The sequence below is a fragment of the Teleopsis dalmanni genome, chromosome 2 (genome assembly GCF_002237135.1).
Source record: "Teleopsis dalmanni isolate 2A chromosome 2, ASM223713v2, whole genome shotgun sequence".
NCBI classification, from domain to species: Eukaryota; Metazoa; Arthropoda; class Insecta; order Diptera; family Diopsidae; genus Teleopsis; species Teleopsis dalmanni.
Window position 1 is genome coordinate 200895934 of NC_051847.1, and position 14377 is coordinate 200910310.

Sequence of the window (14377 nt, forward strand, 5' to 3'; positions counted from 1 at the left end):
TTTTACATAAACTAAGTAGTATTATAAGTTTTATTGTAAACCGCTAAAATCAAAACTGCAACCCAATTCCGGCTACACCAACCCACACAGCTAACGATTTTTGTTTTTTTTTTTGCAAATTAAAGATTTATTGTATTTCAGTATCTTGTTTTCTCTTTGCAGCTCCAAACTATTTTACAACATCGCTGCGTTCGCAGTTCAGAGCATTTAACTACTTCAGAAGTCCGTACACACATCGATTTAGTTTATATTGAAATTGCATGCAACGAGTCAGACGTCCATAGTCCCGATAAGAGTAACTTCATAGCTGAGGATGCAGTAGTTAGGTTGTAATAAATTGTTTTAAAATTAATTGTTTAATTAAAATGCCTTGTACATATTTACTTTTATTTTTATATCTAAGAAGAGATGTAAGGAACACATATTAAACATTGAGTTGTTTTAATGTAGAAGAATTTAAATTATATTTAAATCATCGAAATATTTAATAATAAAAGCTAACTTTATTTAAGTAAAAATATATAATAAAATAAGTATAAATTATTTATTTTATTTGTTTTAATTAATGTGTAAAATAAATGAAATTCTTATTATCAAGATTAAAATTTATACTAAAAATATAAAAAAATAAAAAATAATATAATTATAATTATATATGATTATAAAAAAAATAAAAATAAAATTATTCCTTGAAATAAAAGAACATTAATTAATATATTAACGAATAAAAAGTATTAATTAATGATCGAAGGAAGAACGAACTAAACTTCAATATCTGAAACAAAGAACTACTTCAGTGGCGGAGCTAGACCAACTCTGGACGTCAACGACATTAGAATTGCGAGGCCCCCTTAATAACCCAGTTGTAAAAGTAAATAATCAATTTAAAATAAACACAAATTAAAATAAATAAATTTTCCTACTTTTAGCTTCACTTAATTTTTCTTTAAATTATATCATAATTTGCGTCAGCTGCTATTTTCGCTTCAGTTTATAGAATTTCGAATGGAGATAGTCTCTCTTGGATCATCATACTTTTCTAGTATGTCTTAATCAATTTTAAATTTGAAAAGCTTTTTTCCGTCGAAGCTATACTGATTAGTACTTTAAACATGAATCTGGTTACTATATAAACATTCGGAAATATTTCGAATATGATAAATACCATTATCAAATCAAATTGTTCAAAATATTTATTAAGTGCTTAGAATCCACAGTCGGTAACTTTTTGCGAGGCCCCTGGGGGCGCGAGGCCGTCGGCGGTCGCCGACATCGCTGACGCCTAGCGACGCCACTGATCTACTTTGTCTACTATAAACTGAAAATATTCAATGGAATCCTAAAAAACAAGAAACAAAGTTTACGACTAGTAGTCATATATCGAGTACAACTGGTAAATTGAATGAAAACTGCTGGCATGTCATAGCATGTATTCAAAGCATAAATAAATTAAAGCTTTAGAATTTCATTTAGGTGCTATGTTTTTCGAGAAACAAAATAACTAACAAATTTTACAAATTTTACTTTAAAGAGCATAGATCAATCACCAGATGATGGTGTAGGACACAATAGAAGGAGACATCACAAAATATCTTACTACAGCATGGAGTAGTACTGTGCATCCTATTCAAATTCCAAAACAATATAATATTCGAGTATTCCGGGTTCTTGCAATGAAATTATAAACATAATGGTTTCTAAAAGAAAAAGAATGTTCGTTTGCTTAATATTTTATCAGGGATACTAGAAATACATACCATTCAGTTGTTCATATTCAGATTTTAAGATTTCAAAAAAATTTACGAATTCTCTAAAAGAGAATATTAATATTAAACAAATATTTAAATAAATAAAAATTCTTCATTAAGGTTTGAATACATCATTCTAATGTTTTTAATGGAGTATATTATAGTACTGGTAGTACTAGAACCTATTGAGAAAATTTTAGATGATTTCTCGGTAACCATAGCTCAGCGGCAACTTGACTATCGACTATTTTCTTTGATATTCGTGTAGTGGTGCACTATGAATTCCTTCCGGATGGTCAAACGTTCAATAAGGAGTATTATTTTGCCGTTATGCGACGTCTACGTAAGGCCATTCACAAAAATAGGCCAGATTTATGGAAGGAAAACTCATGGATTTCACACCACGATAACGCACTGGCTCACATAGTGTTGGTTGTGTCGCAGTTTTTGAACAAAAATTCCACCAATATCATCAACCGTACTCCCCCGACTCATTGCGAAAAACGCGTTTTTAGACCATAGAGGCCATAAAAGAGAATTCGCTGCGTGAACTAAAGGTCATACCTTCGGCGGCCTATAAAACTTGTATGGAAAATTGGATCAAGCGTTGGCATGCATGTATTGCCGCAGGAGGAGAGCACTTTGAAGGCGATAATAAAGTGAATTATTAAAAATAAAAATTTTGCGTGTTTTTTTAACTTCTCGTTCTTTTTTGATCAAATGGTATAAGGTACAAAACGGTATGATGTGTAAAATAAATCATGATATGATGTATACCTACACATATTATATATGACAATACCTAATATCAAACTCAGTTTTATTATTAATTGGCACTGCTTTCATCATAGTATCAAAAAAAAAAAAATTAAATCGTTTTCACAAGTAGATTTTAGCAATAAAAATTCCTTTATAAACCCTTATCTCGATGATGAATCAGTTTTGCAAGCCAGAACAATAGCATTAAAAACCTAAACAAATTGCAGCTGCAACTGCACTTGATTCAAATTCATAATAAAGTAGATTTTACTTCGAAAATAAGTGAAGTTTACGCAAAAAACTATCCAAAGTCGTTGCCAAAAGAGCAGATATATTTGCAGTTTTCGGCGGTGGCAATCAAAATAGTAATAAAAATGAAACCGAACTAAGAAAAATGTTTCATATAATGTTTTTTATGTCATTTATTTACATTTTTTTCTCTATTCGAGCAATGAGAATAGTTTAAAAAAATAAAATAAAAATTTATATAAAAGAATTGAAGATAAACTACACAAATTCCAACACTTTTCCAACACAGTAAAACAAACAAATAATATAGTTAGACAGACAAACGGACAGACAAACGGACAGACATTATCTGCAAAAAGCCATATCCAATGGAAAAGCATCGGCAAACGTCATGTCTGTAAGAATTTGCTACGTTTATGTTAAAAATGTTGTAAATTGCAGATTCAAAGACACGCATGTGCAACTGAAATTTTTGCTTTTGATTTCATAAATATGCTGCTCCCTACATTCGGTCTTTTAAACAGAGAGATACTTTACTATTTCCAGAGAGAATTAAAAATATTTGATTGAGTTTAAGTTTGAAAATCTTTTTTTAAATCTGTGATAATAGATTAATGGCGTTTTTTAAATTCAAATTTAATTTAATTGCCCAATCGAACTTTTCTAGAGTAATCTAAAATGTTTGTAGTTCTGTTATGAATTATTATCATAATATTAACTGCTTACTCTATATACTGGTACACAATACTCACAACAAAATCTTCAACTTTGGTATTTTTCATTTTCCAAATGGTATCAAATTTAAAACTATATCTTCATCTGGATATTCATCGTTAGATGACAAAGCATTTGCAGCCAAATATGATATTATTTTAATTTTATTCCTTTTTTCAAAACGACCACGAAAGAAATCACAGTTTTTCTTCTCTGTCAAATCATACAAAACAGCTGTTTTCAGGGTAATCGTGCTACTATGACAAAATATCTCGGGTGTTATAAATTAATCTATAAATTTTGCACCAGATTTACTAACAGAAAATAAAAATTGCACTAAAAGTGAATCTGAATTGAAAAAAAAAACTCCAGAGTTACCAATCGAAAAGTGGTGACTACCCAGGTTTAACAACACACAGAAGAAACTTATTTCATAGAGAATTTCTGTTTTCAGAGCAGATTAAGAACTCTTCTTTAGATTTAGTTCTTGGATATGTTTACAAAGATTTAAAAGGCTTTCTGTAGTCAATAGTTAAATTGGTACAATTGGACTCTTCTGGCCGCAGTATCGGCTGTTGGGCGATTTCACGTCAATAATTTTAGTAATAATAATAATCAATTGAAAATGCCATAGCTGGGAGTTATGTTAACCGAAGGCAATTTGATAGTTCAGGTGGACAATTTAAAATCAGACTTCTGATGTATGAGGGACATTAAAATTTTTGGAAGTGTAACTTTGAGCATACTGTAAAAAAGTTTGATTAATTTATACCATAAAACGATTATACGCAGAAAAGTATTAATTATATATATTACACAGGCTTCTATAACATAAGATCATTATATATGTACTTTGAGTAAGGTACTTAAACTATTACAAAATGTTTTTAATTTAAATTATTTTTTGTATCTTGTTTTTGCATTTTTTTTTTGTATCTGTTAATTTTCGAAAATTGAAGACAAAGAAGAGATCTTTATAGGCAGCCAAAAATCAACGTTGAAAAGTTAGCTCCCAAATGAGTTTAAATGTATATGATAGACTGAAGAGGCTAAAACGCTCAGTGAGCAAAAAAAACTATTCACATTTGTTGTGGTAGTTCAAAAACAGCCACAACGCGAAATTCGTGTTCTACTACTTGTAAAAACAGCCAGAACGCGATCTAAATAGCTCGTAATGACGAATTGAAATATGTGTTATTCATGCTAAAACGCGTATTATTAAATGAGAAATGGCACAACGCGTTCTGGATAGTATCTAATATAATCATGCATATGGACCAATTCATTTTTTACAGTATGTATTCTAGCGAAACTGCATAAATGAAGGAGATGATATCTTGCCATTTTCAATACTATTGGAGATATAGTGTATTAAAGAAAACTCTACCAGAAAAATTCCAAAAGCCCTTGATATATCAAAAATGGCTCATCTGGATAATTCGCATACCACTATTTAGTACAATGACCTAATGTAGAGTAACAAAACATTTTTTATTGAATGAATACTTATTTTTTTTAGTACTTTAAAGTAATTTTTTTAAATTTTTTCTTGTTTTTACTGCATTTTGTTCATTTTTGCATCGCTTGAAAATTTGCATATCCAGCGGCATTCAGAGCCTATGAAAGCAATTACTGCAAAACTTACGATGTGAACTCTTGTAACTTCAGGTTTGAAAACTTAAAAATTTCAGATTTTGCTGGTATGCACGCTAATTATTTTAAATATTTATGAGCATTCAAAAAAAGTTCATTGCTAATTTCACAATAATTAAACCAAAAAAATATATTAATGTTCATTGAAGTAAAACGTAGAAAAATATTCAAATATTAGTAAAATTATAAATTTGAAGTGGAACTAGAAGGAATCTCTAACAATGCTTACTTAAGGAATTAAGCCATGCAATCTGCATTAAAAGTAGCCGGAATTTACAATCAAAAAACCGCCCGTAACAGATTTCATCAAACAATTTTTTTCTATAAGTTTCTAGCACAGTACTGTGTTATCTTGCGAGATAACACTTAGTACTTAGTGAAAAAATATATCAAGGATAGAGCCCACAAATTATTCACAAAAGTCGATAAGTCCATCTCAGGACGCACAGGAAGATATGTTGACCTATGGTCCATCATCAGTTAAAAGATAAATAAACGATAATAATTCTAGTATAGTTAAAGCTTAGTGTGGGGCAGGGATAAGCCCTCCAGCCACAAAATAAGTAAAAGTGCGCAATAGTACTAACTCAAACCTCAACAACAACAACAATATAGAGAGGGTTTAAGTGGATAGATTCTTTTGCCTATATAGAATTCTGTAGAATTTATATTCATAAGAATAAAAAGAACATTTAATGGAATTTGGTTATTCCATTAAAAAACTATTCTCTGTCAGAGTAATTTTCTTTCACTATATAATTTCATCTTAGAACACCATTAACCATAACTAGCTGGAACCCCCTTTTATAATCTACAAATTCCATTGTAAATTTATTTGATTGGAAACTCTTGCAAGTTGGGTATTTCATGAACTCTTTCGGTGTTGGTATGTAAAAAACCCAGTTAATCGTTACAATTAATCCAGTTTAACATTGAAATATACGTACGTAAGTATACAAAAATATGTTTTATGACGCAAAAAGTTTTTTTTTTAAACGTATAATGTTAATATGTAAAAGTTATATGTTTTTTTATGTATAACATTGGTATTGAAATATGTGTATCCGTATTTATATCAAGATCATATGGTTATAAGGCCAACCCAAAATTATTGACATATTAAAAATTTATTGTTAATAAAAAATCTATCAGTTTTTTTATTTAATATTGTACATTATAAAGTCCGTAATACTCTTAGAATAATATTATTAATATGTATGAAGGTTAAATACAGTTTTAAAGAATTTTATTATGTGTATATAATTGTCTTAAAAAACAATTAATCATTAAATCGAATTATTTTCTATTAAAAGAAACCTATTAACGAGTACAAGCCCTTTATAGGCTTTTATTAGTATAAAAATTTTTTAGTTTTTTTTTTAAATTGTTTTTTTTTTGGAATGTGAGTTAATTTTAAATAATAATTGAATAAAATTTTAATAAACAAAGTTAATATTATCCAGAAATGAAATATTTATAGAACTTATACTACGTAACATATGTAGATATGGTAAATGTAAATGCATATAAATATGTCTTAATAGATTTCGAAGAATGTTAATAAATGTTAATATAATTAACATAAATAAATGTAAATAAATATAAATAAATGTATATCAATATAAACAAATATAAATAATTATAACTAAATATTAATAAATATAAACAAATCTTAAACAAATGTAAATAAATATAAATAAATGTGTATCAATATAAACAAATCTAAAATTAATATAACTAAATATTAATAAATATAAACAAATCTTAAACAAATGTAAATAAATATAAATAAATATCAATATATATCAATACATAATAAAACAAGTTAATGATTCTACCCACACATAAATTCTTAAAGGTATTTTATTGAAATATAATTTGTATAGAATAGTAAAATTCTTCAATCTTCAAAGTATTTTTGCGGGCCCGGTGACATCTGATTTAATAAAAAAATTAATAATGGCTAGTGAACAGACAAAAGTTGCTAAGGAAAATGAAAATCATAGCTGAGTCTCTGCAAGTTAGAAATGGGCAAGAAATTTTATAATATAAATAACCTAATGCCTCTAGAAATGGACTTAGAGAAACATAAAAAAATTATTGATACTCTCAATCATGTGGATCCACCTAGAAAATGTTTGAACTTATTAGTGGGGACTTATGTGAGCGTGCAGTGAAACATGTGTTCCTGTAATTAACTGGAAACAAAGACTTCAATAGAGAAAGAAATTCTTTAATTTAAAGAATTAAAGAAAGAACATATATGTTAATTCAGATTGACGGAAAATATATACCCACTAAAGAACAGAAGTCAGCAGAATAACAGATAAAGAATTTACTTATAAATAAATTGTGTTTATTATTATTTTTATTTTTTTATTATTTGGGTATATTTTTTTTATGTTTCTATTTAATAATAAAAGAAAACCGTTCCTTGTGAAACTCAGAGGAACGTTACTCCTTCTAGCTGAATTTAAATCTGCTATAGCTTCGGTAAATTTGTAATACGATAATAAAGTCCATAAACACTTAGATCAGTAGTAAACCCACTGTGATGTCACATAATGTCTATTCTGAAATCTTTTCCAGTAATCATAGAATCACCGAAAAGATTTGAAATATTATAAAAACGTTTCTATCATATATATTTACGATGATATGGTTCACAGACATTTAGTTTAACAGTAAGACTATTCATAGAATAATGTATGTATATTAAAACGATTCTATTATCTAGACTTATGGTATTTAAAAAAAAGTGAATCTGCTCAATGACATTTACAGCTACTTGAACCTAAATACGTGTCTACCAGTGATTTACTGTAATTCAGATTAATAATAAGTTAATAATAATAATAACTGATTTCCAGCCTTAAAAGTGGACTTACCTATAAAATATGACTCCTATAATAGCAGTCTTTCCTTCAACGTTTTATAGTAGCAGTTGCTATTTATCGTACATTTATTATAAAAAAACAGGCCATTTTAATTTAGTAGTACTATAAATCATGAGTTAAAAGAACTATAACATATGTAGTATTATAAACCCTTAGAGTCTTGGCTGTCTTAAAAAAAAGGTTTCTAGTGTGGCTGTGTGTTCATGATTTCTAGTGTGTTCATGGTTTCTAGTGTGTCTTGGCTGTTCATCAAAAGGTTTCTAGTGTTCGTCACAACATCTGATATGATTATATATTATTATGTATTATTATTTTATGGTGGATTTTTTTTTTGAAGCTTTAAAGTTTCAGTGATAAAACATTTAAAGTATTTAAAAAAAGTTTATTAGATAATGCTTCCGCCTCATATGTGATGGACTTTTTTCTCTGAGACTTTGCAAGAGCGATTGAACTAGCAGCTGGTTTAATGCCAAGATTGCGTTCGAGATCACTACTGCAGACGTAACAAGGTGCTTTAACGGCACAGAACAATATTTTGAAATTTTTGGATCTTCATATTATTGCTAAAACTTGAATTATAGCATAGTTGGATCTAATAAGTTCATATCGTGAGCTTGTACGTGAGTATTTTAAAATATATGATAAAATAGAACAGATCTCTAACTCAGAAGAAAAATTTCTTAATTTCAATGTAAGTCCTTTTTTTTCTTCTTGGTGTGTGCATTCCATCTGCGCTTAGTATCTATTGCCATACCTAAATATTACGCGGTGTTGTGGTACTAGATTTGTATGCCGTTATATAAAATGGATGATACAGATTATGTTGTAAGAGAAGTTATTATTGACCGAATATTTTGTTCAGATAATATTGGATTTTATTTATGAATTCAATTTGTAATTTTTCGACTGATAAAATGGATGTGTCGATAAAATGATTTGGAATTTTTCGTTAATCTGTTGGGTAATATGTTAGGGTCTCTATTGACTTATTTTTTTCTTTTCTTGTTTTTAACGTGAAGAAATTGTTTCTCTTCCTCCCTCCAGTACCGCGTACTGACTCTGCCCATGTTTTTGGTTTTACATTGTAGCCACATTACATTGTATGAGAAATATAATATCACTTGCCATGAAGTAAGACTGTGAGTTTAATTTAAACTGTGTCTACATTAAGTTTAAGCTTACCTTAAACTAATTCTGTGACTTTTTATTAAATTCAATCTAACAAAATGTGGTTCCGTGCAACATTTAAAATTATTAAAATTGTTTAGTTTTATTATTGTTGCTTTTGCTGTTTTGAAAACTACTTTTAAATTTTTTTTAGCTCAAGTAGCTCTTGTGGTCAACTAGTTTATCTCGGTCTATTCTTTACTCTTAGAGGTAAATATACTTCTGCTGTCAGTTGGGAATTTTAATTTATTGCAAACGCTGTCAATTTTGTCCTCATGATTTTTCTTATCGCATTTAAATTAGTACAAATTATGACATGATCTCGACCATAAAGGTTCCATTAGTATTGAACTGTCAGTCACTGTAATTGAGCAATTCCACTGCCTCCATTTCGTAATTTTATTGTTCAATATATATTTAATTACTATTATAATTCACTAATATTTTTTTATGGTTTTGGGTTTTACTTTGGCTCTGTAAAATTTTTTCAGGTAGACGAGGGTCACATCATTTTCGTACGGCAATTATCTACTGTTTTTACTTGAAAGCCAATTAGCGACCATTTGTCATGCTTATTTATTGTGGTTTCTGTGGAAAATGACTTTATTCTTAATATTTTACACAATAAGAAATAATTTTTTGTCAATGCATGCAACTTCAACGTCTTAGGCAATGAATTTCACAATAAAAGTCGGTGCTTTAATTGCAGTATTTTATTTATTTCAAGTCAGGTTCAAGTTTTTCACTCATTCCATAAAAACTTAATCTAATTTTCTTGACCTTTATTATGAAATAAAGGTCATTATTATTAATATAATATTGGAATATTTTTTGCTTCCCACTTAAACGTATGCTTTTAAATCCCATATTCATACTTTGAAGTTTATAGTAAGAAAGTCTATTAGATATTTGAATAGAGGTGTTTTACACAATTTAAAAAATCTAGTGTATCTAGAATACTTTCTTCTTTTTTGTTTTCTTTTCTTTTGAGTTAATTTTTAGTTTTCGTTTTTTACTGCCTAACACATTTGAGTTGAGTTGAGGTCTAATTTATTTAAGCAGCAAAGAGAACAAATAATCAAATTGCAAATGCAAAAACTATGTACAGAAAAAAACACATTTTATAATAACTACTATGTGGTCTTCTGTGCCATTAGAATTTGTTAGTATGTATAGAATTCATTAATGTAAAGTGAAATAATAAGCAATCTATTGTAAATAAATAATTAACGGTTGCAATTTTGTATCTCTTATTTTTTAATTTTAGTGATAGATAGTAACATTTTTTCTTTATTGTACCGAAATGTTCTATAAAACAAATAATTCATATTTTACATGGTAATTCTGCAAATAATCTGAATTAGCCCATATCCCGATATTCAAATAAATATTACATTAATCCTGTAGACGTCTTAATAAAAATTCTGATCTTAAAATATGTTTATCATAAAATGTTTATCTTAAAATATGTTTGTCTTTGAACCTCTTTTCTATAAAATCTGAGGCACAGAAAAAAATACGAATGAAATTCTTAGTTCACAATAAATATTCTTCATTACTTACACACTACATTTATAACGCATAGGTTATATATATATCACAGTTCCTAAACTTAATTATTTTTGAAGAAAGCTACGCTTCTTATAATGACAAAGAAGATATTTTTTTAAAAAGTTAGAAGAATTCAAATATCAAAGAAAAGACAAATATAAAAATTTAGTTAATTTATTGAAATTTGGCTGTTTCGAGTATTGCCAATTACTCCCTATCAGTGGTCTGTCGAAATATTCGAATTTCTTTTTATTTAGTTTATAGTTCGTATATAATTTGTTTGGACTGCAAGTATCCGACTTAGAACTCATGCCTATCAAATTAGAAACGATGACTAATCGTGTTTTTCCTCAAGTAGCCAAGGCTTTGCACTATCACATTTCTTCAGAAGAGCGGGATATAACATATTTCATTAAAAAAACATTCTTTAATCCTGAGCATTCACTGTACTGTACTAGTCCACTCATCGATTTTTCAAAATCGATTACCAGAAAATCATATTGTCTATTGTCTTCAATATTAAATTGATAATTTGTATATATATGGTATATTTAAACCTGTCCAGTAATTTTAAATGAAAATAAATTATTAAAAATATAAACAAAATATAATATTAGGATGTCGAGCCGATCTCATAGGCTTCTTATATATTAATATGTAAACAAATAATATTTTCTTAAAAAAAATGAATAAAACTACTATCATTACACTCTACTGAGCTCTCATATCGCTCAGGTAAGTAAGCAAACCCCGAACGAAGTTGAAGTTATTGGTACATATATATTTTCCTGGGGTTACGTTATTATAGATGTTAGTATAGATTTCAAAAAGATCTATAACACAGTTGAGTTTAGTAAGTGCATCGTTTATTTCCACCTTTTTTATATGTACCATATTAATTAAATAGAATTTAATTATTCGTATATATATGGTGGGACGTTGGGACAGCGCACCGTCAAACAAGTGGCACCACTGAAGTGAAGATTAGCCGAAGTAGACCACGAAAATACTTGGGTCCTTTTTCGTTCTTCTATTCTCGGATGTCGTTGTTGAGTTAAAGCTGGAGTGGCTTCCGTTCGCATAACTAGATCTCTTGTTTATGCAAGCAGCTCATTTAGCTTAAGGTTGCCTGCCATGTCATCACCAACTCAATTGTGTCCCAAGACAGTCTTCCTCCTACTTGCTAGTGCTGGACATTGGCACAATATATGTTATTCGTAAATATGATTATTATTCTATTCTGAATATTATCTCACAAGTACTACCTTCATTAGATATGATCCGGGTGACTTCATTTTCCTTAACCTACTTAGAATAAATTGAAGAAAGAATTTTTACAAAAATTATAGCGTTAAAGCTGAACTCACAGAAGAAGCTTAAGTGCATACCTAAATCGGATTATAAAAGAATGTTCTATAGTTTATGTGTCAAGTAATGTATAACAAACTGATATATATAACAAAATACATATTTACAATAAAAAGTAATCTATATACTAATAGAAGTTCCTTCTCTAATGCATAATATCTGGTAATTACAATATGCATGTGTTTCCACTTTAATTACTCATAAACTGGTTAATTATAGAATATAAATAGTATTAAGAAAAAGTTTTAAATCCGTTACATGCGCTAATTTTCTGCACTATAAATACTTTTGTTTCTATTTTATTTTGACCTTGCTCACCTACCTATTCTTTCGTTTTTATGCCTTTTAAAATATGGAAATCCATAAATTTATTCCGGTTCGTTTTGTGTGAAATCGAAAGCAAAACGATTGAACAAAGTTCAAAGAACTCAAAACAAAATAAAATAAACTCTTTGACTAAACTCGATAGATAATAATAATTATTGAATAGTTATGACATTTAAAATTCCAATAAAAAAATTAATTAATTAATCAAAGCATTTAAAATGAAACAGACTCCCAACAAATTGAATAACAGAAGCTTTTGAGAAGTGATTTTATAGATTAATTGTTATATTTAAGATTTTGGTCGTGGCTTTCAATTTAATTGTTTCTACTGCAATTCTAAATTTGAACAAATAATAATTAAATTTGAACTTAACCGCGTTTTTTTTTTAAACAGTTGCAAAAGAACGGCTTGAGTCTTTGAAATTCCGCTTATGCTTTGTTTTACTCATAATTTAATTGGATTAAAAATAATTTATAACGAATTCAATAGTATTAAATAAGACAGATAGTATTAAATTAAGACTATTAAATTGAGTTTATTATACTTGTACAAAAGCGGAAGTGGATATTAGTTGATTAAACGTTGGCTACACATTCGAAAACGATAATACTATTCTATTAGATAGTCAAGCTGCGAATCAGACTCTGAATTAAGCCTTTCCTTATAGAATTTAACATTCATACCTAGAGGAATTGAATAGTGGAATTAAACCTGGTTAGGATGTAAAACGAACGGCGCAATATTGCTCAGCTTTGGGTCCCGCGATATAACGCTATAGAGAGAAACCACCAAAAGGCTGATAAACTAGCAAAAAGCAAATCTGTTATACAGAAAGGTTTTGTAGATCAGTTTTTACGCTACTAAACGTGATTGAAAGAGATATTACTATTAGATCTAGGTCTCGAACCGATATATAGGGAAATGTGATTATGATAAGTAGAACGTTTTTCACACCACAGAGTGCGGTTAAAAGATATTTCTTATTTATTTTAAATTTATGTATTTGCAATTTATTATAAAAATCTATAATAAAGACTAAATTCCTCCGTAAAATATGAGTATAATTGTTCCATAATAAATTTCAGCAACAATAATAAAAATTTTATCTTAATTTTAATTTTATCTTAAAAATTTATCTTTGAAAATTCATCATTTATTCACTAAATTAATAAACTATATATAAATAAAATTTCTATAAGATAAATGGAACTCCTAACATTAAATTAAATTTTTTCAAATACCGGACTGTTGATTTAACAGCCTTATAACAAAGTAAGACGAATAGGACATAATGACCTGGACGTAATAAAGAAAGAGATAAGAGGAATGTGGGAAATGAAGATGTTGTATCAAAACGATTAGCATCTTAATTCTAGAGGATGCTTTTTGGACTTATAGATTGAGTCAGCAACTAACCATTCTTCCCGTATATTGAAAAACAAAATGCATATATAACGCGATCAGTGTTATTTTTCAAGATAATTAAAAACAGCTTGCCTCTATAAATATTTAGTCATGCAACAATAAATATATTATTTAGCTATAGTAAACTACTTACCCTTATTACTAATTGAATCTAACAAATATTTAACAAATCTTCAGTTTTTTGAAGAATTTTATAATGGTTTGGGCATATTGTTATAATGTCAAGTAAAAATGTTCTGAATAATTGTTGATCAGCAGAACTAACTGAAACTACCATGGGCTTTAGTGAGCAAGACCACCACAAAAAAGAAGGGCTGACCACAAAGGAGATGACTGTATTTAAGAGATCATTCTGCGAGTAAGGGAAGAGAATATTCTGGACATGACGTAAAGGGCAACTAAAATTCGGGCGCTATACCAACGGTATACCGGTACTACGAGGGTCAGGTGCTTACAGCTTCGGCTGTCCTGACCAATTGAGGTTGGCAGTGTCGTAATGGCTGTGGTTAATACTCAAA